The sequence below is a fragment of the Felis catus genome, chromosome B2 (genome assembly GCF_018350175.1).
Source record: "Felis catus isolate Fca126 chromosome B2, F.catus_Fca126_mat1.0, whole genome shotgun sequence".
Lineage (NCBI taxonomy): Eukaryota > Metazoa > Chordata > Mammalia > Carnivora > Felidae > Felis > Felis catus.
In genome coordinates this window covers 59,261,980-59,289,880 of record NC_058372.1, presented here as the reverse complement: position 1 = coordinate 59,289,880, position 27,901 = coordinate 59,261,980, and the positions used below count along the sequence as shown (strand labels likewise).

At 35.9% G+C, this 27,901-nt stretch overlaps 1 pseudogene; it reads right to left on the bottom strand.

Moving 5' to 3' along the window:
- LOC101083935 overlaps positions 1 to 27,901 on the bottom strand; it is a 108,092-nt pseudogene that overhangs the window by 76,219 nt on the left and 3,972 nt on the right.

The following is a 27,901-nucleotide window of genomic DNA, read 5'->3' as shown; positions in this document are numbered from 1 at the left end:
CATCTCTGCCACTTTTGACATCATTGATCACTCACTGCATTTTGAAATACTCCTCCTTTGGCTTGCATGAGATCTTTGCTCTTTTGCGTCCCCTCAAAACTTTCTAAACTTTTCCCCTCAGTCTTCCTCAAGGCTTTTTCCTCAACCACTTCTGGCTCCCATAGGAGCTGAAGGTTCCTATAACTTTATCCTCACTATAAATCTCTCCCAACATGGCATATTCAGAAAGTATTCATCATCATTTCTCCTAAAACTAAGTATCTTTTAATGACTAACCTCTCATTTGGTGGCAAGACATTCAATCTGTCACTCAAGCTGGAATACTTCAGTTCACCTTTAACTCATCCTGCTTCCTTTCTTGCCACATATATTGAATACAAAATCCTGCCCTCTTTGTCCCCACAATGTATTTCAGTTCTGTGCTCTCCGCCCCAATCATACCACTGATATAATGAACACTCTCACTTATCTTGCCTATCTCTTTTGAGTTGCCTCCCCAGTCTTCTAACCAATATTACTCTGTTCCCTACCTAGTCAATGGACTAAAAATCTCATTTAAAATTCATGTTTCTTTATCATGCCATTCACCTACTAAAATATTTTTAATTAATGCTTTTTGCTTCTAATGGGATGTATAAATGAGTTAGTTATTCAAAACACTGTAATTTGCCCCAACTTCTATTTTAAGCCATATCATCTACTACTGTCACATAAAATGTGTGATTTAAGCAATGCCCTTTTTTGAACCCCCCAAATATCTTGCACATTTTTGACTTTGCACTTCTGCTCTTTAAATCACCTTTGCATGTCATGTTGCCACCAATCAATTTCATCCTTCAAATGCTGTCCACCTTTTCAAGGCTTAATTAACACCCTGCCACTTTCCATGAAGTCATTCCAGAACTGTTTAGTGACTTGAGCCATCTGTAATCTATATCCATTGAACTCAGGGAATTATTACTTGAAATCTTCATTTGTTAACTAACTGCATAATGACTCAGATAGTCTTTTATATTTTGTTATTATATTTCACATATTTTTGACTCTGTCACTAAATAGCTGACATTTGAATAAAGTGGTGGGTTAGTTGTGCCAAACCCCAATGCAATTGAAAATCTGTGTATAATTTTTGACTCCCATAAAACTTAACTACTAATTGCCTCCTGTTGACCAGAAGCCTTACTGATAACATAGTCAACTGTAACATATTTTTCATGTTATATGTACATATAGGGATCTTATAATGAAGTAACAAAGTTCTTCACAGTTCAAACCTGAGTTGCTCAAAGGCCAATGTACTTCATTTCTGAGAGAAGATACTACATCTCCTAACTAAGTATAACTTAGTAATAGCCGTGCATAATCTTTAGCAGCCTCAAATTTGATTTTGAAGATAAAGATTTAACTCAATCATTGTGTTACTGAAGCCTTATCTTTCCATGTTTTATTTCTACTCCAACACAAAAGGCCAATTCTAAATATCTGTAAATTGTTTTCAAAAAGGCACATCTCAATAGATATTATGAACAAAAACGTGCGGCATCTCCACATATAATTTATTTAACATAAACTTTGTGTGGAAGTATGATAAAATTCAAATGATTTTGCATAACCAGGCTGAAGTGTCATTTTATTTTATCTTAGTAAATAATTTCAAAATATTTATGAAAGCCTATTAAAGTTATCTACCAACACTCTTGAAATAATGCAGTGTTCTTTGAGACAATGAAGTAAAATACACCAATCTTCTGCATTCAAAACTACTTTAAAACTTTTATTCTAGAGCCAAGCAAGATGAATTGATCTGTATATGATAATATGGCCAGTAACTGAAGTAGAAAAAGTAGAGTATCACAAATTCATCTTCTAACTATGCCAAAATATCAGTCAAAATGGCCTCCTCATAATACAATGAAGCACTGTGAGTTGTCTTGACACAGTTTACGAACCCAAGACTTCAAGGGTTGATAGGATTAACTTACTTTATACGTGCATATGTAGCATATGCTATAAGAGTAATAAAAGTGAGCTACTTAAAAATTATCATTATGAATATATATTGTGAGTAAGATACCAGAATCTTTGTAAATCCCTTGCTTTTTCCTTTTTTCTCCTCTCCATGCAAATCAATAATTTAAAGTAATAGGATTTGGATATATTTTTGGTGAGGATAGTGTCTTAAATCACATTTCATGGGAAACAGACACTGAGATGGCTATTGCTTTGTAGGACATGTATTAGAAATGGCTCTTGGAATCAATACTTACGAAGAAAAGTAAAATCTGGAAGAAGCATAGGGTGAGCTGTCATATGGTGGCAACAAATGGCTCAGCTAATCTCAGTGGAATGCTAAGGTTTGAATGGTCCTTCAGTGGTGTCAGTTTTTGATACAAGGGAACAAAGCTTTTAGACTTTACTGGATATGGCCTGACCTTAGGGAGAGCTTAAGAGTTTGGGTATAGCATCTCTCTTTGTCTATGAGCACTTCCAAAAACAGGCTTGGCTTTGAGCCATCAGCTGCCAATGATCTCAGCAGATGTGGAATGGGTAGCCTCAGGCATGACAAGGGGTCTGAGTGGTTCACTACAGCAGCCACGACATACAAGATAAATTGAGTAGTTTTACCCTGATCTGTAGCCTGCCTTGACGGTAGCAGAACCTCAAGGAATCATGTGAATAATGTCATCTATCCAAGGAGGAAAGAACCTGCAGCAAAGGGGGGGGGGGGGGGAAGAGAGAGAGAGAGAGAGAGAGAGAGAAGCCACTCTTGGCCTGACAAGTAAATTTTTGCTCACCATGAAAAAGACATTTTGGGGATCTGTGCAATACCTCAGATCCTGCAGCATTATGATTCCCTCCAACTCTTACCAGGAACTTTGAAGTCCAGATATCTGGTACACTCTAACCCAGCCCCCATTCTCAGATCCATACAGCCATTTGGCGATAATGGATCTACACAAACTGAAAAACAGGCAAACAAAGATGAGACACAGGAAACTTCTTGTAATGTTTTCAAAAGTTGACCAGGGGCGCCTGGGTGGCGCAGTCGGTTAAGCGTCCGACTTCAGCCAGGTCACGATCTCGCGGTCCGTGAGTTCGAGCCCCGCGTCAGGCTCTGGGCTGATGGCTCGGAGCCTGGAGCCTGTTTCCGATTCTGTGTCTCCCTCTCTCTCTGCCCCTCCCCCGTTCATGCTCTGTCTCTCTCTGTCCCAAAAATAAATAAACGTTGAAAAAAAAAAAAGTTGACCATGGCAAAGTTTATCCTATAACAATATAGATATGATAAAACTTTCTGATCTTAGCAGCCCTTGGAACTATCTTGAAAAACAGACTTCTTGGTCTTATGCCCACTGTGTCTTATGAACTCCTCTTACAGGCTCAAAACAAACAAAAAAAGATAAGAACAGAAAGAAAAAAATGTATATATTATAGCATATACCTATCCATCTATATATTATTATCAATGTATTATATATATTATCAATTTGTGAGCATGTAATTAAATGATTTGTAAAAGAGGGATCCCCATTCTCAGAAAGATAAAATTAATTCAGCATTTAGAATGCAGACAATAAATCAATAAATTTCTTCTCTAAAAAAGTAGATAGCAAATATTTTCAGCTATCGGTACCATAATTGCCTCAGTCCCAACCATCCAGTTCTGCTGTTGCAGAAGATGTTGTCCCAACCATCTTCCTCCAGGGAAGAAGCCACAGACATAAATGAACAAGTATGGCTTGCAGGCCATACCTTGAAAATGCTTGACCTATACAAACAGAAATTAGAACTCACCAAATTCAGGCTTAATTTACTACTGTGGTCACAGCGATCCTTGGATGGGATATAAAGCCTTAGAGGAAGGCACTATTTATAAGTAAAGGGTAATAAACCATGCCAGAAATAAAATATTAGGAGGCCCTTGGTGTGATCTTCAGAACTGACAATTATACTCTCCCCAACAGACCACCAAAAACCTGTTGACTAAGCTGTAGTCATCACAACAATTGGCTACTGGCACAAAAACAGACACATAGATCGGTGGAACAGAATGGAAAACCCAGAAATGGAACCAAAACTATATGGTCAACTAATCTTTGACACAGCAGGAAAGAATATGCAATGGAAGAAAGTCTCTTCAATAAATGGTGTTGGGAAAATTGGACAGCTACATGAAGAAGAATGAAACTGGATCACTTTCTTATACCATACACAAAAATAAATTCAAATGGATGAAGGACCTAAATGTGAGACAGGAGTCAATCAAATTCCTAGAGGAAAACATAGGCAACAACTTCTTTGACCTCAGCCAGAGCAACTTCTTACTAGACACATCACTGAAGGCAAGGGAAATAAAAGCAAAAATGAATTACTGAGGCTTCATCAAGATAAAAAAAAAATCTTCTGCACAGTGAAGGAAACAATCAACAAAACCAAAAGGCAGTGTATGGAATGAGAGAAGATATTTGCAAACAACATATCTGATAAAGGGTTAGTATCTAAAATATATAAAGAACTTATGAAACTCATCACCCAAAAAACAAATAATCCAGTTAAGAAATGGACAGAAGACATGAATAAACAGTTTTTCAAAGAAGACATCCCGAGGGCTAACAGACACATGAAAAGATGCTCCACATCACTCATCATCAGGGAAATACAAATCAAAACCACAATGAGATGTCACCTCACACCAGTCAGAATGGCTAAAATTAACAACACAAGAAACAACAGGTGTTGGCAAGGGTGCTTGGAAAGGGGAACCCTCTTGCACCATTGGTGGCAATGCAAACTGGTGCAGCCACTCAGGAGAACAGTATGGAGGTTCCTCAAAAAAACTGAAAATAGAGCACCTGGGTGGCTGAGTCGGTTAACTGTTCAACTCGTGATTTTGGCTCAGGTCATGCTCTCACGATTCGTGAGATAAATCCCAGAGTCAGGCTCTGAGCTGACAGCTCAGATCCTGCTTGGAATTCTCTCTCTCTGCCCATCTTCCCACTCACACACTCTCTCTCAAAATAAATAAATAATCATTGGGGGAAAAAACTGAAAATAGAACTACCCTACAAACCAGCAATTGCACTGCTAGGTATTTACCCAAAGGATACAAAAATACAGATTCAAAGGGGTAGATGCACCCCAATGTTTATAGCACCATTATCAGCAATAGCCAAACTATGGAGAAAGCCCAAATGTCCATCAACTGATGAATGGGATGAAGAAGATGTGGTGTGTGTGTGTGTGTGTGTGTGTGTGTGTGTGTGTTAGCCATCAAAAAGAATGAAATCTTGTCATTTGGGATGATGTGGATGGAGCTAGTATGTATAATGCTAAGCAAAATAAATCAATCAGAAAAAGACAAATAGCATATGATTTCACTAATGTGTGGAATTTAAGAAACAAAACAGATGAAAATATGGGAAGAGGAGATGAGGAATGAGGGAAACATACCACAAGAGACTCTTAATGATACAGAACAAATTGAGGGTTGATGGAGAGAAGTAGGTGGGGAATATGCTAAATAGGTGATAGGTATTAAGGAGGCACTTGTGATGAGCACTGGGTGTTGTAAATAAAATTAAAACAAGACTACTGACTAAATCAATCTAAACTTATTAAATTTGCTATAACAACAGAGAACAGTACCTTGACACAGTCCTAATAATGTTTCAGAGGAAGTTAGTGAAGGATATTTATAAAATTATAAGTCTCACTTCAAGTGGTTTTAAACTGGGTCTTCTGAGGTGGAAAACTTTTTTAGAATTAAAGGTGTTTTGTTTGTTCATTAGTTTACACAGTAGTATAGTATCAATAGACAAAGTAGGATAAGGATTTTGAGGTAAGTTTTGATGGAACTATTGTCATGATAAATGAGCTGTTTCTCCACATATGAAAAATATTGTCTGACAGCTCTTTGCACAGATGAGCAAACTGTTTTCTCAGATACTTTTGTTGCAACAGTTCTCCTAAAGCAAATAGTTGGTGTTATTTATTGGTTTGCAATCTTAACTTCCTGGGTGAGTATTTCTTGGAACAAATATTTAAGTTATATTGACACAGGCACTCCTATTTCTAAGAGAAAGCAGTAACATTTTTCAGAATAGAAATGTGCCAACCAAATGGTATTATAGATGCTCATCCAGTAATAAGCAATTACTGCCGGCATACTTCTTTCTCCCCACTAGTCAGTACATTTTGTGGAACCAGAAATGTGAATATTTTAATTCCTAGATCTATAATAATTATGGCTATTAATTTTAAGATATTTTTATTTGATAAAAAAAAAAGTAAGAATAAACATGGCATACACTAAGGTACGCCAACCAAACTCTATTTTTGAATAAAGATGTTATCCCCCCCACCTACTGACAGTGTTGCCAATTGGCAAGTCTTGCCTATGAGCCTCAATCTAAGGAAACTACTTTTCTCAATGTCATGTTTCTTCTGTGAAAAGTTCCCTCTAGTGAACTATCACACAGGAGGATAAAACCCCTTATCTCAACTCAGGGCACTCTTGCATGCCATCCTAAATCCCTGTGGGAATCAACTGAAGCCTTTATTGGAACTACATTGGCTAAAATTCTCCATATGTCCAGTCTTCCTTCCTTTACTTACCTTCCAAAGATACTGATTCCAAGAGCACTCCCCACATGTTCTTCACAATTAGCTATGACTTGTATTCTGCTTCCTGTAGAACTGAACTTGAATGAGTAGGGGACAGGAATAGTCAAAAGATAAATTTAAGATGAAAATTTGGAGTTGTAACACTTGCTGCCTTGAAAACAAGAATCCTACTGGAGATGGATGAGGCATACACATTACCTGATATTAACTAAAAGGTAGGTATGTAATTTATAAAACTTTCATTGGTGGTAAATCAATATAACATATTATGAAATGAACACATTCACTCACACACATGATGCAATGTTCAGATGAGAAGTATAATAAAGGAGAAATAGTGGCTATTAAGACATCGAACTGGGTGGCTATTGCTATGTTTTATTGTTAATACAATCTGGAAAAAAAAATTAAAAGCTGAGAATAATTACTTAAAATTCAAGTGTAATTTAAATATAATTACTTAAAAATAAAGTATACTTATACTTCTGGATATAAATAACTGAAAATAACATTTTTTTTCAAACTAACTGCATAGCTGAGGTTGCAGGACAATGAACTGGCCAACCATAAGGATAGATGATTTCTGTTGTGAGAGAGTAGATGTGAGTTCTTGCTCAACTGGGGTATACACAAGCGGGCCTCAGTAAGAAGAATTCCAATAGCATAGTCGATAAATTGGTAAAGGTTGAAAGTAACCTTTAAATATTTATAGACTGTATAAATCTGAAACCTGGGACTATAAAAATTGAGGAAATTCACATCCTCCTGAAGGTTATTTTTCCACAAACTCAGTTGAACACTCACAAAAAAAGTTCAGAAAGAGCTCTAAGAAGTTATTCACTGAGGTACAAACTTGGGGTAGGGAAATAGTTGCTGTGAGGAAAGTGTAAGAAGTTTCACTAGGATATTTCTTTCCTACCACCACTGTGAAACAAAGCTGTAGTGTATGGGTTTAAGGACACAAAGTATTGCTGCCTTTAAGGTATCAGTGAAAACTCATTGCATCTCAGGGAGGGAGAAAGGTGAAAAGAAAACTTTTCCTAAGGGAAGGTCAAGAATATACATTTGCCCACAAGTACAGTCATTAAAGGGTGAGGAAAAATAAGGGCACATTTTTGAGACCCAGGAACATAGTACATCCCTCAGGGTGAAGTTTAATTAGAACAACAGAGAATTAACTCCTCCAACTCCCCTTCTAACTGTTAAACCAACTAATTTTGAATAATAAGCAGTAATAGATTACTCCTGGATGAAGCACAGGAAATGAATAAGAGAATGAAAACAACTTTCCATGAGGCACAGCACAAAGAAAAACTTAAATTTCACACTTCAATAGGATTACTGTGAAAAATCAACCTGCAACTTAACACAAGATATATCTACAGGAATTTGAAACGAGTAGCTGAGAATAGTCATAGCAAACAAACAAAAAACAAAAAACAAACAAAAAAAATCTATCCTTACTCTCGTGAAACTAACTAAATACCCTGCATTAAAGGATCAGTAGAAGGAAAGGAGTGCCCATTTCTAGGCATAAAACTATCTCAGTCTGTACTACCCTACACAAGATGTCTGGCTTTTGATAACAACAACAAACAGACATAATAAAAGACAAGAAACAGGTCACTCAAAAGATAACAGAGCAATCATCAGAACCACACACAGGCATGACAGACATTTAACTGATAGAATTTAAATATCTATAATTAATATGTTAATGGTGCTAATGAAATAGGTGTAAAATCAGATGGGAAATTTCAAAAAGGAGATGAAAGCTAAAAGAAAAATTGAAATGGAAATGACGTAACTTTTTTTTAAGCTATGAAAAAATGAAAGTCTTTGACGGGCACTTCAGTAGATTCAACATATCCAAGGAAAGATTCAATGAACTTACTGAGGAGTCATTAAAAAGTATCCATACTGAAACACAATGAAGAAAAATAAGGGAGAGGTAAAACTAGAAAAGGATCACCAAGAGCTGTGGATCAACATCAAATATAATATACATACAACTGAATCCCAAAAAGAGAAGAAAGAAATATGTCAAGACATAATGGATGATAAATTTCCAAAATTAATAGCAAAGAGCAAGCCACAGATCCAAGAATCTCAGAGAAAACTAAGCAGGATAAACATTTCCCCAGCAAAATCACCTAGATAGGTGACATTCAAAACCTTCAAACAAAGGTAAAGAAAAACTTTTGAAGGAAATCACAAAAAAAAAAAGAGACATACTTAAAGGGGAAAAATAAGAAATCCAGAAAATTTATAGTCTAAAGTTATAAAAGTTAGAAGACAATAGAATGGTATCAATAAAATGATGAGGGAGAAAGGGCTGTCAACCGCAACTGAAAATTCTACCCCAGTAGAGACACAAGTAGGCTGATAATGAACAATAAAATATAATATAGTGCACAAGAACAAAGCATGACAGAGCTTAAAAGTCTGTCAAAATGACTTTTAAAATAAAATATGCTACTAGAGACAAGGAAATATTTCATAATGATAAAAGTATTCTTTATTATGAAGACACAGTATGTGTAAATTTATACACATGTAAAAGCAAAGCTCATATAGGAATACAAGAAGCAAACACTGAGAGAACTGAAGGAAGAAGTAGGCAAATGAACAGTAATAGTTGGAAACTTTAATACCCTACTTTCAATGATGGATACATTTACTGGACCAAAAATCAGGAAAGGTATAGAAGACATGATAAATAAGAATAAATGTCAGAGTGAAGCAACCTCAGGCTGAGAAGGGCGTGGTAACCAATGTTTCAGAACCCTCAGGGATTAGATCTCATGATACAAAATAAAGCATCAGAATGTCAGGGGAATTAACAATGTATACCAGAGGTTGGAGACAATGGCTATCTTGTTATGGTCTTAATATTAGATACAGATGCAATGGCTCATACTTATTCAACTAACATCTTCTAAATACCTTAAAGAGGTTCTTCTGGGATCCATGAAGAACTACTCCCAGAACCTATCCAAATAAGTGGATGTAGTTTACATTATAATGCACTGACCAGATCTCCTTTTAAGAATGAAACTCCCCCCACCCCAACCGCCACCCACTGCACCTTGGCCTTCACTGACAGAACTGTGAGTGGTGCCAGAAGACATTTTTCAATTTTAAACCCTATTTGCAGATTGCTATGCTGAAGAAAACAACCTTGACCAATACTAGTATTTCTTTTAGTGGCAGCCTCACTCAATGACTGATCAACATAAGGATACAAAGGTCTGGTTATCTCTTCACAGGTTGGAGCAATTCTGATGGGCCATCACCTCAGAGCACCCCAAGCCCTTTTTGTTGGGATTATAACTCCTTTTCTCCCTTTGCCAAGTTTTTTTTTTTTCATTTTGTTCCTTTCCACACGTGCTAACCTCAGGAGGACCCTCCAATAAACATCCCGCAGGCTACTCTCTGTCTCAGAATCTCTTTCCTAGCACCTGGGAACCTAACCTGTCATAGTAGGGTGGGTGATTATTTTTTTCTCATTTTCAATGTTGAGCTGTACACCATTTTCCCCCATCAGTAGGCACAATTATTTTCAATTTCATCTTTTGGCTCTTAGAAAGGGGAACATAGATTTCTGGGTCTTCATCACTTTTTAAGTCTCAGATCCTCTCAGGTTTGCCTGACTGAAAACGTTTGACATTTTTATGTATATAAGCTTTTAGCATAACCAGTACTTTGAACAATTACTCAGATTTCTTAGTGTTTTATTATTTTCTTCCTTACTGATAGTGCCTCATACTATTTTATCAGAATCCTCTTAACACATTTTCTATTCATTTTAAGCTATGGTCACACCTAAAGGCTGTTGGAATTGTATGTTATATTTTCCATGACCTTTTTTGAAATCTACTTTCCTAATATCTTTTGTTCAAGTCTGACAATTCTTCACATTACTTTCCTTGTCTATTATGAAAACTAAAATGAAGCAGCCTCTTCTTTTTAGATTCTTTCCACATCATAAATTCATTTTTCATTTCTGGCCACATTAAAAGCAAAGTAGCAATATCTATTGTCAATTCTACTTTCAAAGAGATGAAAGAACTTTGATTTTTCTCTCTGTCTGTGGTTTATGTCCATTTGATATAAAAATTAGAATATATGACATATTTATAATATAAAAAAAAGCCAGGTTATAAATCATTTGATAGTTTACTATTTTATTTTTATCATGGTCAATTTGACACAACTTATAATGCTTGTTGTAAATAATCTTATATACTGCTTTATTTCTATCTTTTAAGTTTATATATGACTGCAATTTTTTAAGAAATAAAAAACTGATGTAAAAAATATTAAAGGATTACTAAGTGAAAAGAGAAAATCATGGAAAAAGTGATCAACATTTCATTCCTTTATTTTTTATTTACCCTTTATACATCAATATTTATTAATTACCTACCACATGCCAGGTATTATTATAGGCTCTGGGAATAGTGAACTGATAAAGAGAAAGAAAAAAAAGGAACAGAGAAAAATCTCTGCTTCCATGGAATTTATAATCTAGTGAAGTAAAATGACAAGCAACATACAAGCAAATTGTTTAGGGCATAGACAGGCAGGTTTTGTTTTTACTTTTGTTCCTCCATGCCCCCCAAAGAGCCAAATAGTAAATACTTTAGCTTTTGTTTTCCATATTGTCTCTCTCATAACTACACAAATCTGTCACTGTAGGGGCAAAACAACCACAGAGAATACATCAATAATTAGACATGGTTGTGTACCAAAAAAATATATTTATAAAAAAGTAGCATGGAAAAAAACTAAGCAGGATAAGGGTGATAGGGTGTGTGTGCAGTTTTAGATAAGGTAGTAAAATAATCTTCACTTTGAAGGTAATATTTGAGCAAATTTTTAAAAGGTAAGAGAGTAAGTTACATGGATATCCAAAAGAATGGCCCAGAGGGCAAAGAAATATGTACAAATAAATCTGTTCATTAATGAACTGCAATGTGATATACCAGAGCTGACATTTTGTTTGTGCAATATGGTTGTCCTTTTTTTTTAAAGCTAGTATTGTTTGTTCTGTGCCTATACCATACAAGTTATTAAATATTCAGACATTACCAAAACAAAGTACCACATGAAAAGCATAGAACTACAGGATATGAGTTTATTATTCTGGAAATTATAAATTCATTAACATACTTATTTCCATTTACATATCACCTAATTCACAAACATAAAATTGTAACTATTTATTGGCTTTTTAAAAAAATATTTACCAAATATGGCAGTTTGAAAAGAAACTATATCCCTATTGATAACAGAATTTTCTCAGAAAGTAAACTAAGATGATTACAAGAACAATTTCCTTGTATTTAATATGCAACAGAAAAGCTAATTTCCTTTTCTGACATCATATTTCATCATATTCATTAATAATTCATAATCATGAAAATATCTGACATCATGAAAAATAAGTAAGTTAAATATATTTTAGGATTTTTGCCAGTTCTTTTTACTAGGAAACAATTTGAAATAATATTATATAACACATGTAAGTATATTTTTATTTCCATTCTGTGCATGAGGGAGGGATTTTAAGTCATTTTTTGAGACTTAATTTTCATGTTCAAATAATTATTTTTGGCTTTAAACATTTATGTAAAATTATCCAAATATTTCTCTCATCATTCTTGTTATCAGATGTATTTCAGGTACCATATCAACAACAAAGAAAATGATTCAATTGTTTAGAAAAGAAAATGGTTTATTAGACATTTTTATAAACTTCATGTTAGCAGAAATAGCATCCATAACTGGATTGGTTTCCATTTTATACATTGATTTTAATAAAAAAAATGTTTATTTATATATTTTTGCAAAAAGAGAGAGAGAGAGAGCAAGTGAGGGAGGGGCAGAGAGAGAGAGAGACACACAGAATCTGAAGCAGGCTCCAGGCTCCGAGCTGTCAGCTCAGAGCCTGATGCAGGGCTCGAACCCAGAGACCAAACCATGAAATCATGACCTGAGCCAAAGTCAGACGCTCAACTGATTGCGCTACCCAGGTGCCCCAATTTTTAAAATTATCAAAAGAAGACTCACTAAAATGATATACTGCTTCAAAATCTAATTCTAGAAATTATAAGATATTTATGCTGGCATAATGATAGTGAGAAAATGATTCCATATAACATAAAATGCTAATTTTAACACTAAATATTTTAGCTGGCTTTAAACAAAGAAAATGGATTCCATGCTTTGACTTATACTCTGAAACTAAATTCTAAGAAAATGAAAAAAAAAATAGCTGCTGGTAGCATCACATAGTCTTTATTTAAATATTAAAGCTATCAAATTTATTAATGACTCTTCTTTATGAGACTGGTTTTTATATAAAATTTCATTCAAATGTGTGATATATAAAAATATGGAATAATGCATTATGTAAAATGTTAGCAGAATATTTTTACAATTTAATATTATCTTTTACTTCCCCGTTTTTGTGTCATGAGTCATTAGAAAAAGATTAAGAATATCTACAGCCTTTTATACAGTTTCTACTTAAAAGCATACTGGTGACTCATAGTTGATTAATATTTTCCATCTTTTATTTCTGCTATACCCTCTCCTACCACAATGCTTCTTAGTATATATAAAGAAAAAACCCATTTCCATTACTGAAAAAAAGAGCAAGAGGAAAACAAATATAGGTCACCCTTGAACAACATGATTTTGAACAATGTGGGTCCACTAATATGCAGATTTTTTTCAATAAATACAGTACATTACTATAAATGTATTTCTCTTCCTTATGATTTTCTTTCTTTTCTCCTTTTTTAAACATTTTTTAAATGTTAACTTTGAGAGAGAGAGAGAGACAGAGACAGAGACAGAGAGCAGGGGAGGGTAGAGAGAGACACACACACAGAATCTGAAGCCGGCTCCAGGCTCTGAGCTGTCAGCACATAGCCCAAGGATGGGCTGGAACTCATGAACAGCAGATCATGACCTGAGCCAAAGTCAGAAGCTCAAATGACTGAATCAACCAGGTGCCCCGTTATGATTTTCTTAATAACATTTTATTTTCTCTAGATTATTGTATTAGAATATTGTAGTGTGTGTGTGTGTGTGTATAAATATATATATATATATATAACATATAATATACAAAATATGTGTTAACCATTTATGTTATCAGTAAGGCTTCGGGTTAAGTAAAGTTTTGGGGGAGCCAAAAGTGACATGGGGATTTTTGACTAAGTGAGGGTCAGTGCCCCACCCCTTACATTGTTCAAGGGTTAACTGTAAAGTATTCACAAATTGTAGCCTCCATTAGGAATTTTTAAAATATGTGTATTTATTTATTTTGAGAGAGAGAGAGTGAGAGGATGAGCAGGGGAAGGGCAGAGAGAGAGAGAGGAGAGAGAATCCCAAACAGGCTCTGTGCTGTCAGCTTGGAGCCTGACAAAGGGCTCAATCTCAGGAACTGTGAGATCATGACCTGAGCCAAAATCAAGAGTTGGACATTTAACTGACTAAGGCACCCAGATGCCCCTCCATTAGACGTTTTTAATTCTGATATTTATTTTTGAAACAAAGAATATGATTTTGAATAAGCATCTACTGGGTGGCAAAACTGAATACTTAATTCTTAAAGCTTAAAATGCCTTTTAAGAATTTAGAATGGGATGATTATTTTATCAAAATATTTTTTTTACACAAAATGCATAAATTCTTTGTATTGTCAATGGTTAAGAATAAGAACTCCTTACTCAGACTACCTAAATTATAGTGTGGATACCTAGAGTAACAGCTATATGACCTTTTAAAAGTTCCTTAGACTCTCTGTGCCCTACTTTTGTCATCTTTAAAATAAAGTAGTAATGGTATCTGACTAAATATCACTATCCCAGTGTTTCATGTAAAATGATTATACACACATTATTCCATATGATTTTGATAATAGTAACAGGTAGTTGAAATTGAAGATATTGTTAACCATACTTCACTGATGAATAAAAACTCTACAAGATTTGTAGCAAATTAAGAGTGGGTCTAGACTAAAGCTCCTTATTGTTTCCATTATAGACCCCTAACTATTTCATTAATATGCACTTCTTTAAATTTATGTTAATTACCATCATCAGCATTTTGCATGGGAATCAAGAGAGGAGGGAGGGAGGGATTGACAGAGTTTCATTAGGGAAAAATAAAGGTTACCTGAATTCAATATTTTAAATCAATAAAGATAGTTGATTGTGGTGCAAGTGAAGTGAAGTAAAGGAATAAATGAAATAGGTTCTCAAGGCAAAACTGCTTCAGATTCCACCTGAAACAGTGATTTTCAACAAGACGGGGAGGGTGGAGGGAAGAAGAGGTGAGGGACAAGGAATTAATGACTCCTCAGAACTCGGTTTTTGACCCTTATATTGAATGGGGGTAGAATATTTTAGTGAGTAGAATCCAGAAATGTTAAGCTTTCTGCAATATATAGGGCAACTCTTAACTACAACTTATTGTCACACCCAAAGTTCCAATAATTCCTCCAAACTAACAAGTTGTTTTTTTTTTTTCCTGACATATTTTAAGGAATGTGAATATTTTGTGGATTAGGAATTTTATAGAAAGTATTTTACTACATATGCTTATTTATTGTGTTTTTTCAAATCTTTATAGTTCTTCATTATTCAATAATACTTTTCACAAGCAAGTTGGAAATGTTTGGCTTAGAATTTAACTTCTTCTAAATTTTTGACAACTCAAACAACTGGCAACCCCTTCCGTCCTAATAATTCCCCTGCACTCGAAATAAATAAATATGTTTGCAAACCAGAAGTGTCCCTTTGGAAAACTTCAGGATTCTATGTAACCATTACCAGAATCATTTCTATCTGAGTTACCTCTGTCAGAGTGATGTATCAATGTGTTAGGCTCTGAGCAACAGAAACTAGAAAATAATGCTTAAAATAAGAGAGGAACTCATATTTCTCCCAAATAATTAAATGTAGAGTCGGGCTTTTCCGGACAACTCAAAGATATTATTGATTTCCTACTTGCTTCCGTATATGTGCTCTGCCATCCTTAGGCTTCACCCTCAAAGTAACCTCATGCTTACAAGATGATCACTAGGATTCTCACTACCCCATTTGCTTTTCAGGCAGTAGGAAAGAAGAAAGACAAAATGACATATGCCAGTTGACTTAAACTCTCTCCTCTTTTGAGTTCCCAATTTTCGTGAACAAAAACTACTGTTAAGGCTCATTGACCAAGTCTCAGTCGTGAGCTAGCCTTAGTTGTACAGGGGACAAGAAAACGCAGTTTTCTTTGCCAAGCACATTCCACTCCCAGCAACATCAGCTTTCTGTTGAGAAGAAAGATGAGAATCGATAAAGAATAAGAAAAGAGTAGTTTCTGTCTCAAGGATTAAGGACACTGATTAGATAATTCTGAGTATATGATTAAGAAAAAGACAAATAAATAAATAAAAGGAGCTATGAGATGAGGTAAGGTAGATTGGGTCACCTGGCATGGAGCTCAGGTCTCTGAATGCCAGGAGGCATGCAGGCAGGCAATCGCCATGACTGGGAAGGTCTGCCAGTTTGTTGTTATGATCCAAGCAAACAAGACATCTTGGCAAAGGGAATATTGGCTCTAGTAAAGATCATGTCTGCAGTGCTAATTGGGTGTAGTTCAATTTGGAATAAGAATTTGGTCATATAATCAAATTCTCTGTACAGCTACTATCTTACCAAATAGTCACAATTATATTTCCAATTTTTTTCATCAAATTTTTCCCTCCAGTGAAAATTACTTTAAAACTGAGTTTTTCATCGAAGAGTCAAATCAACAAATTTCCTATTATTTTTTTCAGCATTATGAACAGAAAATTAATTAAATACATCTCCTCCAAAGTTCTTTACCATCCATCCATATGTAACAATCTGATATGATTTCAGACATCTAAGTAAACAGAGCCAGAATTCAAAACCCATTTATGTCTCAGGCCAACTTTCAAGTATTTAGCCACTATATTATATTGTAATCTCTCTAGCATTTTGCTGAACTGCTACTTTAATGTATATAAAGTACCTGGATGATGAACGGGATCAAACTGCACTATTCATGCATCAAAGCACATGGAAAACTATGTTTAAACTTGGACAAAAATCACTATGACTGTCACTAGCAAACTTCTAGGCAACTCATATGGAAAAGAGACTTAAGCCACAAATACAGAGAAATATTAAAGAAAGGAGGTTTCTTAGAAAAGAGATTATAAGAGGACTGCTTGTGGAAAAAGTGATTAGAATCACTTGAGCTCATTCCAAAAGTCAGAATGGGGTCTAGCTGCTGGAATCTACAGATAAATTGACTTGACCCATAAAATCATTGTTAATACTCTAGGACATCAAAGATACCCCATACTTACGTTTGTATAAGTAATCTGAATGAAATAGATTTTATTTGTCTGTTTATAGCAAGAATTCATGTAAAAGTTTGGATATTTGGGGTGGGAGGGAGGAGAGGGTGGGTGATGGGTATTGAGGAGGGCACCTTTTGGGATGAGCACTGGGTGTTGTATGGAAACCAATTTGTCAATAAATTTCATATATTAAAAACAAAAAAAAAACAAAAAAAAAAACAAAAACAAAAAAAAGTTCTGTCTTCTAGCTCTTATTATATATTCTGCCATTGAAGCTCTCTAGTCTAGTCGTCATTGCATTCATTAAATAATTCAACTCAAAAAAAAAAAAAAGTTTGGATATTTGGACTAGTCCCTAACATTTTCACTAGTTCAGGCATTTTATCATTTTCAACGTTTATTTATTTATTTATTTATTTTTGGGGGGGGACAGAGAGAGACAGAGCATGAACGGGGTAGGGGCAGAGAGAGAGGGAGACACAGAATCGGAAACAGGCTCCAGGCTCCGAGCCATCAGCCCAGAGCCTGAAGCAGGGCTCGAACTCACGGACCGCGAGATCGTGACCTGGCTGAAGTCGGACGCTTAACCGACTGCGCCACCCAGGCGCCCCCAGGCATTTTATCATTTTAATGAACAATCTAGTTGGCATTTTTGGGGACAAAAGTTTGTTAAACAGAACATTGCTTTCAAAGTATGAATATCATTCCACTGTTATCAGATTCATGTGGGTGCTTGAAAGAAATGCTGATTAAGGAACCCTATCTCAAACCTACCAAATAATAATCCCCAGAGTGGACACCTGCAATCTACTTTTTTTATGGGCTCACAAGATGATTCTTAGTACACTAACAATTGAAAAATGCTGCTATTAGGGACTAACATTCTTCTATTTTTTGTTCAGTGTTTTTATAAGATGGCAAATGTGTGGCATTCTAGTCTCTTTCTCATTGTCCCATGCCAATTGACTATATCACTAATTAACATGGCACCCTTGACTACTGAACCCAGATTAAGCCTTGGGATTCTTCTCAACACTATACTCAGCAAGATTTATCAATTGACATGACACTTCAACTTGATGCTAATTTTCAATAAATATTGACAGAATTTGGTTTCATAGAATTACTACAGTACTTGCATACCCTTGGTCAAAGATGCAAGTCTGAAACTCCTTAATAGCCTCCAAACTGAAGAAAATGGATAAAGTTCTAATTTGTGTTTTCTTTCTTGGTAATGAAGGAACATTTACCCCTAGCCTAAATGTTGAGCTTCAGATAATTGAAACAGCCTTAATCAGTTATCAATTAAATTCTCTTTACTCTTAATAGAAAATAAGACTCTGAGTCTGTGAGGAATAGACAGTGTTGGACATTGAAGATCCAGATTTACAGAAAATTAAGGACAGGATGAGGACATTTAAAATCCAGAATCATGTACAAACTAGTTACAGACACCAGATACAAGTGTAATGTAAGCAGAATCAAGTCTCTATAGGGAAGTAGAAATACCAAGAAAGATGTAAATGTGAGTGACAAGCCACCAGTTCCAGTCATTCTATGACTTGATTGTATTTCATATTATAGTTCATTTCTTGTTTGTGCATGCCATTTCTTGCATACGGGTGTTTTATTAAATGTTAAAATCATTTTTCTATCAGCTAATTTGAGTAGGTTTTCTTTTCCTTGCTATCAAAACATGGTATGAAAAAGAAAAAAAAACAATTCATATATATCGAACTAAACCCATACAGAAGTAAAAGGCACTTATAATTCAATAGAAGTATATAATTTCTTTGCCACTGAAATGTAAAATGTATCTATTCGGTAGGATATATTAGTTTTTCACACTTGGGGAAGATGTGACTGAAAGGTAAATCATGTGATTTTAAAATCTAGATATCAGTTATAGAACTTCAAAGCACTTTAAGAGCTTGGGACAGAAAAATATAATTCTTCTTAACAGATTTTTAAGCATGAAAGCTTCACTTAACTTTTTTAAGGCAAGTCAAGGTCAACCACTCATGTGAATTATGTGAATAACACTTAGAGTAGAAAGAAAAATCATACTGGTCAATTTCTCTTTATACTAACTGAATTTTGATATAAAAATATTTAATATGTAAAATTTAGGAAACTTCTAAGACTCACATGTGCTTTAATAAAAATAAAATTTCAGCCTACAAGTATTACAAGTACTAATATACATTTGCTTTCATATTTAATGTTAATAACCTTGCAAAGAAAAAAATAACAGTATTTAATTCTGAAATCAGTTGATATACGACTATAACAATTATTTGGTTATAGTTTATTTTTCCACCTAGTCGGCATATTTTGGAACACTTTATTTAATACATTATAACTACCTTTGCTTTAAGTTTTAAAGTAATATATATACACTGTGAAATGTTTTAAAGTACAGGATGGAAAAAATACACATCCCAACTCCCCAAAAGTAATCTTTACTTCTTCCCTACCTCTTATCCATTCTATAAACATTACCACATATACACAATACTTAAGGAGATATCAGCATTGCCATAATGGAATAGTACTGTATTCTAGCAATTACAAGAAGGTTAAAGTTTCAAAAAAAAAAAAAAAACAGTACACCTCTAATATTCTACTGGAAAAATACTGTTATGCTGCTAGCATACCTCTCAAATAGTCTTCTTAAAATTAAATTTATGGTAGTGTCTACCTTCTCCCATCTCCTGCTCACTCTTGACTCTAACCTTTCCTTCATGGCTAATAACAGAATAATTCTTGGAGGGTTAGCACGCCCTTGCTGAAATAGCAAACACACCCTCTTTTCTTTTTTTATCCTTCTACTTCTTATCACAGTATTACTCAATACAAAACTCTAAGTCAGTCTCAATTTTTCCCTTTTCCTCACTCTGCATATCCAGGTCACCATAACATTCTACCTGCAAAGCTTTTTCAATCTGTCTCTTTTTCTACAGTTCTAGTGTAAGACCTCAGTGCAGGGAACCATGATATATTACCTGGATTTTGAAAATAAATACTTCATGAAAGTCCACACCTTCTCTTCCCCTCCAATTCAACTTTTACTTCCCTGTGTACAATTCAATTACTTCCCATTTTGTTTAAATAAATAAATAAATACATAATAACAATCCAGACATATTTTCACTGTCTTTTGGTCCTGCATGTCTGACTATTCCCTGTCTCTCTACACTTTACAAATACTAAGTTCAAATCACTTAGCTGGGTTTTTTTGTTGTTGTTGTTTTTCCAATTTTCCAGGACACCACAGCTTTAGCTGTTTGAAGACTGCGATACATATTTGCTGCCTTTTTTTTTCTTACTGGAATTTTTTTTATCTCTTTTCTCCTCAGGGCCTGCTTTTCCTCATTTTCCAGGACTCACCTTACATGATGTGCTCCCTGAACCATTCCTGATCATTCTTTCTACAGTAGGTCTGTCCATAACCATTACTCTCCATCTTGCCCACTTGTTTGTTGTCTTTATAGTATTTATTTTAGTTATTGAATACTTATTTTGTTATATGATTATTTTAATCTATTCTAAAAATAGAATGTAAGTTCCCTAAAGGCAAAGATTGTTTCTGTCTTGTTCACGCATGCTTCTCTAGAGTCTATCACAGTACCTACAGCATAGGAAATTCTCACTAAATCATTTTTGAATATACAGTTGAACAAATGACTACTGCTCATACTTTGGTGTATTCATTCAGTTTTTCCTTGCTTATATTTTAAATAGTTTTGTGGCCATAAATACTATAATATATGTGCACCTCAAATTTTTGAGATGTAGAAATTTAAATAAATATAAAATATAGTCTAAAATATTGGTTATAGTACAGGATTTGAACAACACATTTTATTTTCTCATAATGTGTTTTCTAGGCCATAATTTTTTCATTTCATTTTTAAATAATTTTAGAATTATAGAAGATTTGCAAAAATTGTATTCCATACATCCTTATCCAGATTCTCCTAATGTTAACATCTTACACAACCATCGTACAATTAACATTCATACAATAATGTCAATTAAACTATAACTTTATTCTAATTTCACCAGTTTTTCCACAAGTATCCTGTTTTCTATTTCTGGATTTATTAAGTTTACAACATTGCATTTGATTGATTTGTCTCTTGGACTCCTCCAATTTTTGACAGTCAGTCTTTGTCTTTCAAATCCTTAATATTTTTGCAAAACTTCAGTCATATATTGATTCTGTAAAATGTTCCTTAATTTGTGCCTGTCTGATGTTTCCACAAAATTAGATTGAAGTTTTTTTTTTTTTTTTTTAATTTTTTTTTCAACGTTTATTTATTTTTGGGACAGAGAGAGACAGAGCATGAATGGGGGAGGGGCAGAGAGAGGGAGACACAGAATCGGAAACAGGCTCCAGGCTCTGAGCCATCAGCCCAGAGCCCGACTCAGGGCTCGAACTCGCGGACCGCAAGATCGTGACCTGGCTGAAGTCGGACGCTTAACCGACTGCGCCACCCAGGCGCCCCTAGATTGAAGTTTTAAATTGGGGGCATGAATACTACAGAGATGAAGTGATCTAATGGAGGTGCAAGATATCAGAGTATTTCTCCTTATCCTTCTCCTAGTGATGAGAACACTGAAAATTTACTCTTTTGGCAACTTTCAAAAATGAACTACAATATTGACTACAGTCACTATTCTGTATATTACATCGCCATGGCTTATTTATTTTATAACTGGAAAATTACACCTCTTGACCCCCTTCACCTACCCCTAAGCCCTCTCCTGGCAACTGTCATTCTGGCAAGAACTGTCTAATTCTTACAGTCTCATGGGATCTAGGAACATAAGTGTCCCTGGGTCTCAAAGCCCGGTAATCAAGGAGGTCCCTCTCTGTGCATGTCTGTTGGATTTAGACAGGAAGAAGGAAAGCAGAGAGCCAGAGTATATCCTCCAGCTTGAGGAAGACACTGGGAGTAAGACACCGAGTTTTAGTGGGGCCGTGAGACAGTGCAGGGACCGCATGGACCTACGGAAAATAATAATATAGAAGGAAAATGAAAAATGGTGCCCATCAGTACCTTTGTTCCTGAAGAGAGTCTCAACAAACAACTGCCCTTCTGGCAGATGCTATAAATTAGCAAAACTATCCTCTTCACATATAGTCTAGGAGCTTTTCAAACTGCTGCTTTTGGGTTGAGCCCCCTGGGGTGAGTCTGTGTGCAAGCCTTTAAAGAGCAGTATCTCAGTACTCCACATCTTTTTGGGTCTCCTAGACATAAACCCCACCGGTTGTCGAAGCCAGATGTTTTGGGGTTTGTCTCTGGTGTTAAGTCTCAAGGGTTGGGGTGCTTGATGTGGGGCACAAACCTCTCATTCCCCAGGGAGAAGCTTCTGATTTGTGAGATCTTTCCTGACTATGGGTTACCCTGCCAGGGATGGGGTTTTTGGTAAAATCACATTCTTGTCTGTCCTACCCAACTTGATGTGGTCTTTTTATCATTTGTTATAAGGAAGGTTTCACCTAGTTTTCATGTCTTTTGCAGAAGGAATTGTTCCACATGTAGCTGCAGATTTGGTGTGTTGTGGGAAGAGGTGTGTTCAGGATTTTTCTATGCCGCTATATTGGATCATGACTCTTATTGCTGGAGATCTTAATCTTGATCACTTGGATAAAGTTATAACGAATTAATAACACCATCATCATCATCATCCCTTCTCTTCCTCTTCCAAAGAGTATAGCTTTGACCTTTGGAAGCTCTTCGAATTTAGTTCCTGTGTTCTTTAACCTGCCCATCTTTTTTTTTTTTTTTCAAGAAACTTCTCACTTTCTGGTACCACAGATGTTCCAGATTCCTATGTTAAAGGGTCTGATATATATGTACAAACATATGTAATTGTTGAGATGTATATGCTTTTCTTAATATCAAGAGGTACCAATAACAGACCAAGAAAAGAAAAGAAAAAAAAAAAAAAAAAAGAAAAAGAACATGATTCCCCTTACAGCACAATCAACAGCCAGAATAATATTACAGCAGGAGTCTCTTCAAAAGCAACCCAAAAAGAGCCAGGTAGAAAACCATCCTATGCAAGTAGCAGTCTCACTTTGTAAGCAAGGGATAAAGAGGAAGTTCTTCCATTTAAAAAGGGGAAAGAGACCATTCATTGCTCTTTTTCACTTCTACTTCTTCTTTTCTAGGTTGCCTTAGAAACAGGTTGGAAAGGGGCACCTGGGTGGCTCAGTCAGTTAAGCATCTGCCTCTTGATTTCCCCTCAGAACATGATCTCACAATTTGTGGACTCAAGCCCCACTTCAGGCTCTGTGCTGACAGCATGTAGCCTGTTTGGGATTCTGTCCCTTTCTCTCTCTCTCTCTCTCTCTCTCTCTCTCTCTCTCTCAAAAATAAACATTAAAAAAAAGAAAAAAAAGAAAGGAAAGAAATCAGGATTCCCTTAAAAAAAAAAAAAAAAGAACAGGTAGGAAAGGATCCTTAGGTTAATACTTTGGCATATACATTTATCTCTCCAAGGGAAAGATAAGCCTTTTCACAGTCTAAAGATGCCACCACTGTAAAGGATTCCATCCCTTTTGAAATGTAAATACCTAGGAAGATAATACTCTAACCCAAATGTCTGTCACAGAATGCAAGTTTCTGGGTCTTTGGGAGATAAGAGAGGTTATTAAGTGGAATCAATTAGTTCCATCGTTAAAACAAAACAAACAAACCCCCCAAAACAAATGGTTGCTTATCTATTCCTTGTTGCATATGAAATATGAACTATTTTAAGGGACATGAAAGCAAACATTCAGTCTCTATGGTATATTTTCCAAGGCCTTCTCAGGAAGCCTTCTCAGGAAGCCAAGATTTCTATGATAACACCAAGAAATCCAGGAAAGATTTATTTTGTCACATTTATCTTGAATTTTTTCCAATACCAGGGCTGGGCTGGAATCAAAGAGTTCTCCAAGGAGTGCTAGGAACTTTTATTGAAGCATGGTAGTCAGAAACCAAGATTGGGCATCAAGTATGCTCCTTTCTACCTGAATGCCACTTCTTCTAGTCTTCCTACTTAGTAGACAGAGGTATATACATACAAATATATACATGTATACTAACCCATGTACACACATTCATCTATATTTTATTTGCATGTATAATTCCCTCCCTCCTTCCCTATCTATATGCATTATTTTTTGTTTGTTTCTAATGCTTATTTATTTTGAGAGAGAAAGAGAGAGTGCAAGCAGGGAAGGGGCAGAGAGAAAGAAAGGGAATCCTAAGTAGGTTCCCTGCTGTTAGCACAGAGCCGGACTCTGCACATGATATCATGAACCATGAGATCATGAACTGAGCCAAAATCAAGAATGGGACATTTAACTGACTGAGCCAAGACACCCCTGTTTTTTGTTTTTGTTTTTTTTTTAATTTACTTTAGAGACAGAGCATGAATGGGGAGAGGGGCGGGGGGGGGGGCGGAATCTTAAGCAGTCTCCAGGCTTAGCATCATGGAGCCTGATGCAGGGCTTGATCCCATGGCCCTGGGATCATGACCTAAGCCGAAATCAAGACTCAGAGGCTCAACCGACTGAGCCACCCAGGTGTCAAGTGTCCCTTTTGTTGTTGTTGTTTTTTGTTTTGTTTTGTTTTGTTTGTTTTAATCTACAAGTACGCATTTATCCCTCCTACCTTGATTCAAGACCACAGGGTTCCTTTCATTTTTCCTCCTTTGCTTATTTTCAATTTCATTCTCTGACAGTGAGTAACCTGGGTTATGTTTTTTTGTTGTTGTTGTTTTGTTTTGTTAATTTAATTTTATTTAAATCCAAGCTAGTTAACATATAGTGTAATGATGATTTCAGGAATAGAAGTTAGTGATTCATCACTTACATATAACTCCCAGTGCTCATCCCAACAAGTGCCCTCCTTAATACTCATCACCTATTTAGCCCATCTCCCCACCCAACACTACTCCAGCAACCCTCAGTTTGTTCCCTGTATTTACGAGTCTCTTATGGTTTGCCTCCCTCTCTTTTATCATATTTTTCCCTCCTTCCCCTATGATAACATTAACACTGTTTTGGGTACAATAATTTTTAGTATGGTTACAAAACATTTATTATTCCTAGATTAAAGAAATTTTAAAAAAGATAATAAGAACCTATATAGTTTTACCAGTTAAAGACTATTCTAGACTAATCTATTTATGATATTCAGTTTGACTTTTAAATCATTAATAATTAATTGTGGTTAGCAATTTTCTTGGTTCAAGCAAAACATGTATGTATATACATATATACGTGAATGTGTGTGTGTTTGTGTGTGTGTGTGCGTGTGTGTGTATAAATAGATAGATAGTTTTAGAACATGTCTACACTGCATTAAGTACCAAAACAGATATGACCAAGAAATTCATGATCCTGTCCTAGCAGGTAATGGGTCCAGTGTAAGATCAACTGGATTTGAAAACACAAAGGCACACTGTTTAAAATAACATCCACATATTACTGCCAAAAATGGGAGGTACAGGCAGTGCTTTCTGACTGAGAGTTTACTTTTTCCTATTTTATAAACTTGTACAAGTTTAGAGGATGTCAGAATTGTACCACCATAATCACAACAAAACATCTCAGGACAAAACTTTTTTTTTTTTTTTTTTTTTTTTTTTTTTTTTTACAGAAGAGAATTCAACAGATCAATAGGAAGAAATAAACTAAGCTGGATAGTGCCAATACAGAATGGCAGCTTTGGAGCCTTTATTTTGATCTTTCAATTATGACCCTACAGAAATATGTGGAATATCATGAAGACTGGGAATATTTTTTATTTTTAAGTCAAGCCTTTAAATCCAGCTGCATCTTTAAAATTAGAGTTTTGCAAGATTATTTTTGCTTCCCACGTGTGTCCTCTGGAGCAGAAGTAAATGTTAGGAAACTGAAAGGTTCTATTTCTCATGCTAAAGGCACTCACAGAGTTTCTTTCTGTTTGGGAACCATCATGGTTCTTACTTTCTAGAACACTTTCTAAGCCCCTATCAACATTGGGTGTCCAGCTTCATCAGAATACAGAACAGAGATCTCCATATTCCAGAACAAAGTAGCCAATCTGAAGGACTTATTCCACAGAAAAGAAAGAAGTCTGCCTCATTAGCTCTGCCTTCCCTTCATTGAAAAGAAGTGCAGGTGGCAGGTAGGGGCAAACTTTCAGTCATCAGTCATTACTGGAGAAGGCAGTAAAGCAAACCTGCAGGCTGCCTGACGTCCTCGTTGTGAGAAACATATGTCTTCTCCAAAGTATAAACTTCCCATTTATGATCTAAAATAGATACCTTTATGATTTATCTAAATGAGTGGTAGACAGTTGTTCATTACATATAATTCTAGTTTTTTTCTTTACTTGAACATTCACCCCAAATCAAGTTTTAAAAGTAGAAGAGGGGCGCCTGCATGGTTGAATACAGACTCTTTATTTCAGCTAAGGTCATGATCCCAGGGTCATGGGGGTCCAGCCCCATGTCAGGCTGTATGCTGAGCATGAAGTCTGCTTAAGAGTCTCTCTCTCCCCTTCTGCCCCTCTTCCTGACTTGAGCGCTCTCTCTCTCTCTCTCTCTCTCTCTCTCTCTCTCTCTAAAAGAGAGAGAGAGAGAGAGAGAGAGAGAGAGAGAGAGAGAGAGAGATCAGAGATTGCCAAATGTTTGTTCTACTTACTGGCATAGCACTAGCCCCAAGGACTCCATTGGTATAAATATATTCTTTGCATTTTAAAAAGAACAGAATGGTTAGAACAAGGACATCATCATAGTTTCTAATATTGATTGAATTATATTGTCTACACTTGTTACAAATCAGCTTGGTTTTGCTCCATATTTCTATGCATTTTGTCTTCTAAATCATATTTGACAAAATACGTATTTAAAAACAGTCAGAAGACAAATGTTTAGAGAAGCAAGTTTTATGGAATTAGTTTTCCTTTGGTTACTATTGGCAAGTGGAGGGATTATCATGGACTTTGAGTGAAGTGGCCAAGCATGTCCATGGGTCATCTTTTGCCACATGCTCAGGGATGGAAAAAACTGGAAACTCATTCTCTCTCTCACTCTCTTTTAATGTTTGTTTGTTCGTTTATTTATTTAGAGACAGAGTGTGACTGGTGAAGGGGCAGAGAGAGAGGGAGACACAGAATCTGAAGTAGGCTCCAGGTTTTGAGCTGCCAGCACAGAGCCCAATGTAGGGTTTGAACTCATGAACTGTGAGACTGTGACCTGAGTCCAAGTCAGAAACAACTAACTGAGCTACCCAGGTGACCCTGGAAAATCTTTTTTTTTTTTCAACGTTTATTTATTTTTGGGACAGAGGGAGACAGAGCACGAACGGGGGAGGGGCAGAGAGAGAGGGAGACACAGAATCGGAAACAGGCTCCAGGCTCCGAGCCATCAGCCCAGAGCCCGACGCGGGGCTCGAACTCATGGACCGCGAGATCGTGACCTGGCTGAAGTCGGACGCTTAACCGACTGCGCCACCCAGGCGCCCCGAAAATCTCTTTTTTAAAACATGTTGGCAGAATATCACAATTCTTTAGCTCTTCAGGATATCCTTCTGACATTTTTCACCCAACTTCGATAATGATCCCACTAATGAATGCACTGGCTAATAAGACCCTCAACTATGATTCCAACCAAGGTCACTGTCACCAAGCCATCTTTCTCACTGTTGTCCATATCTCTCCATCCACTTTCTCCATGGAGTGACTAGCTGCCACATTTGGGGTTGTGGTACTCTGACTTTCTCCTTGGGCATGGATGCTTTCTGGAGTTGGCAGATCTTCTATGTGAATGTCATACTCTCTGTACTTGTTGGCACCAGAGCTATTAAGCCCAAAGACTCCTAAGGCTTTTCACAGG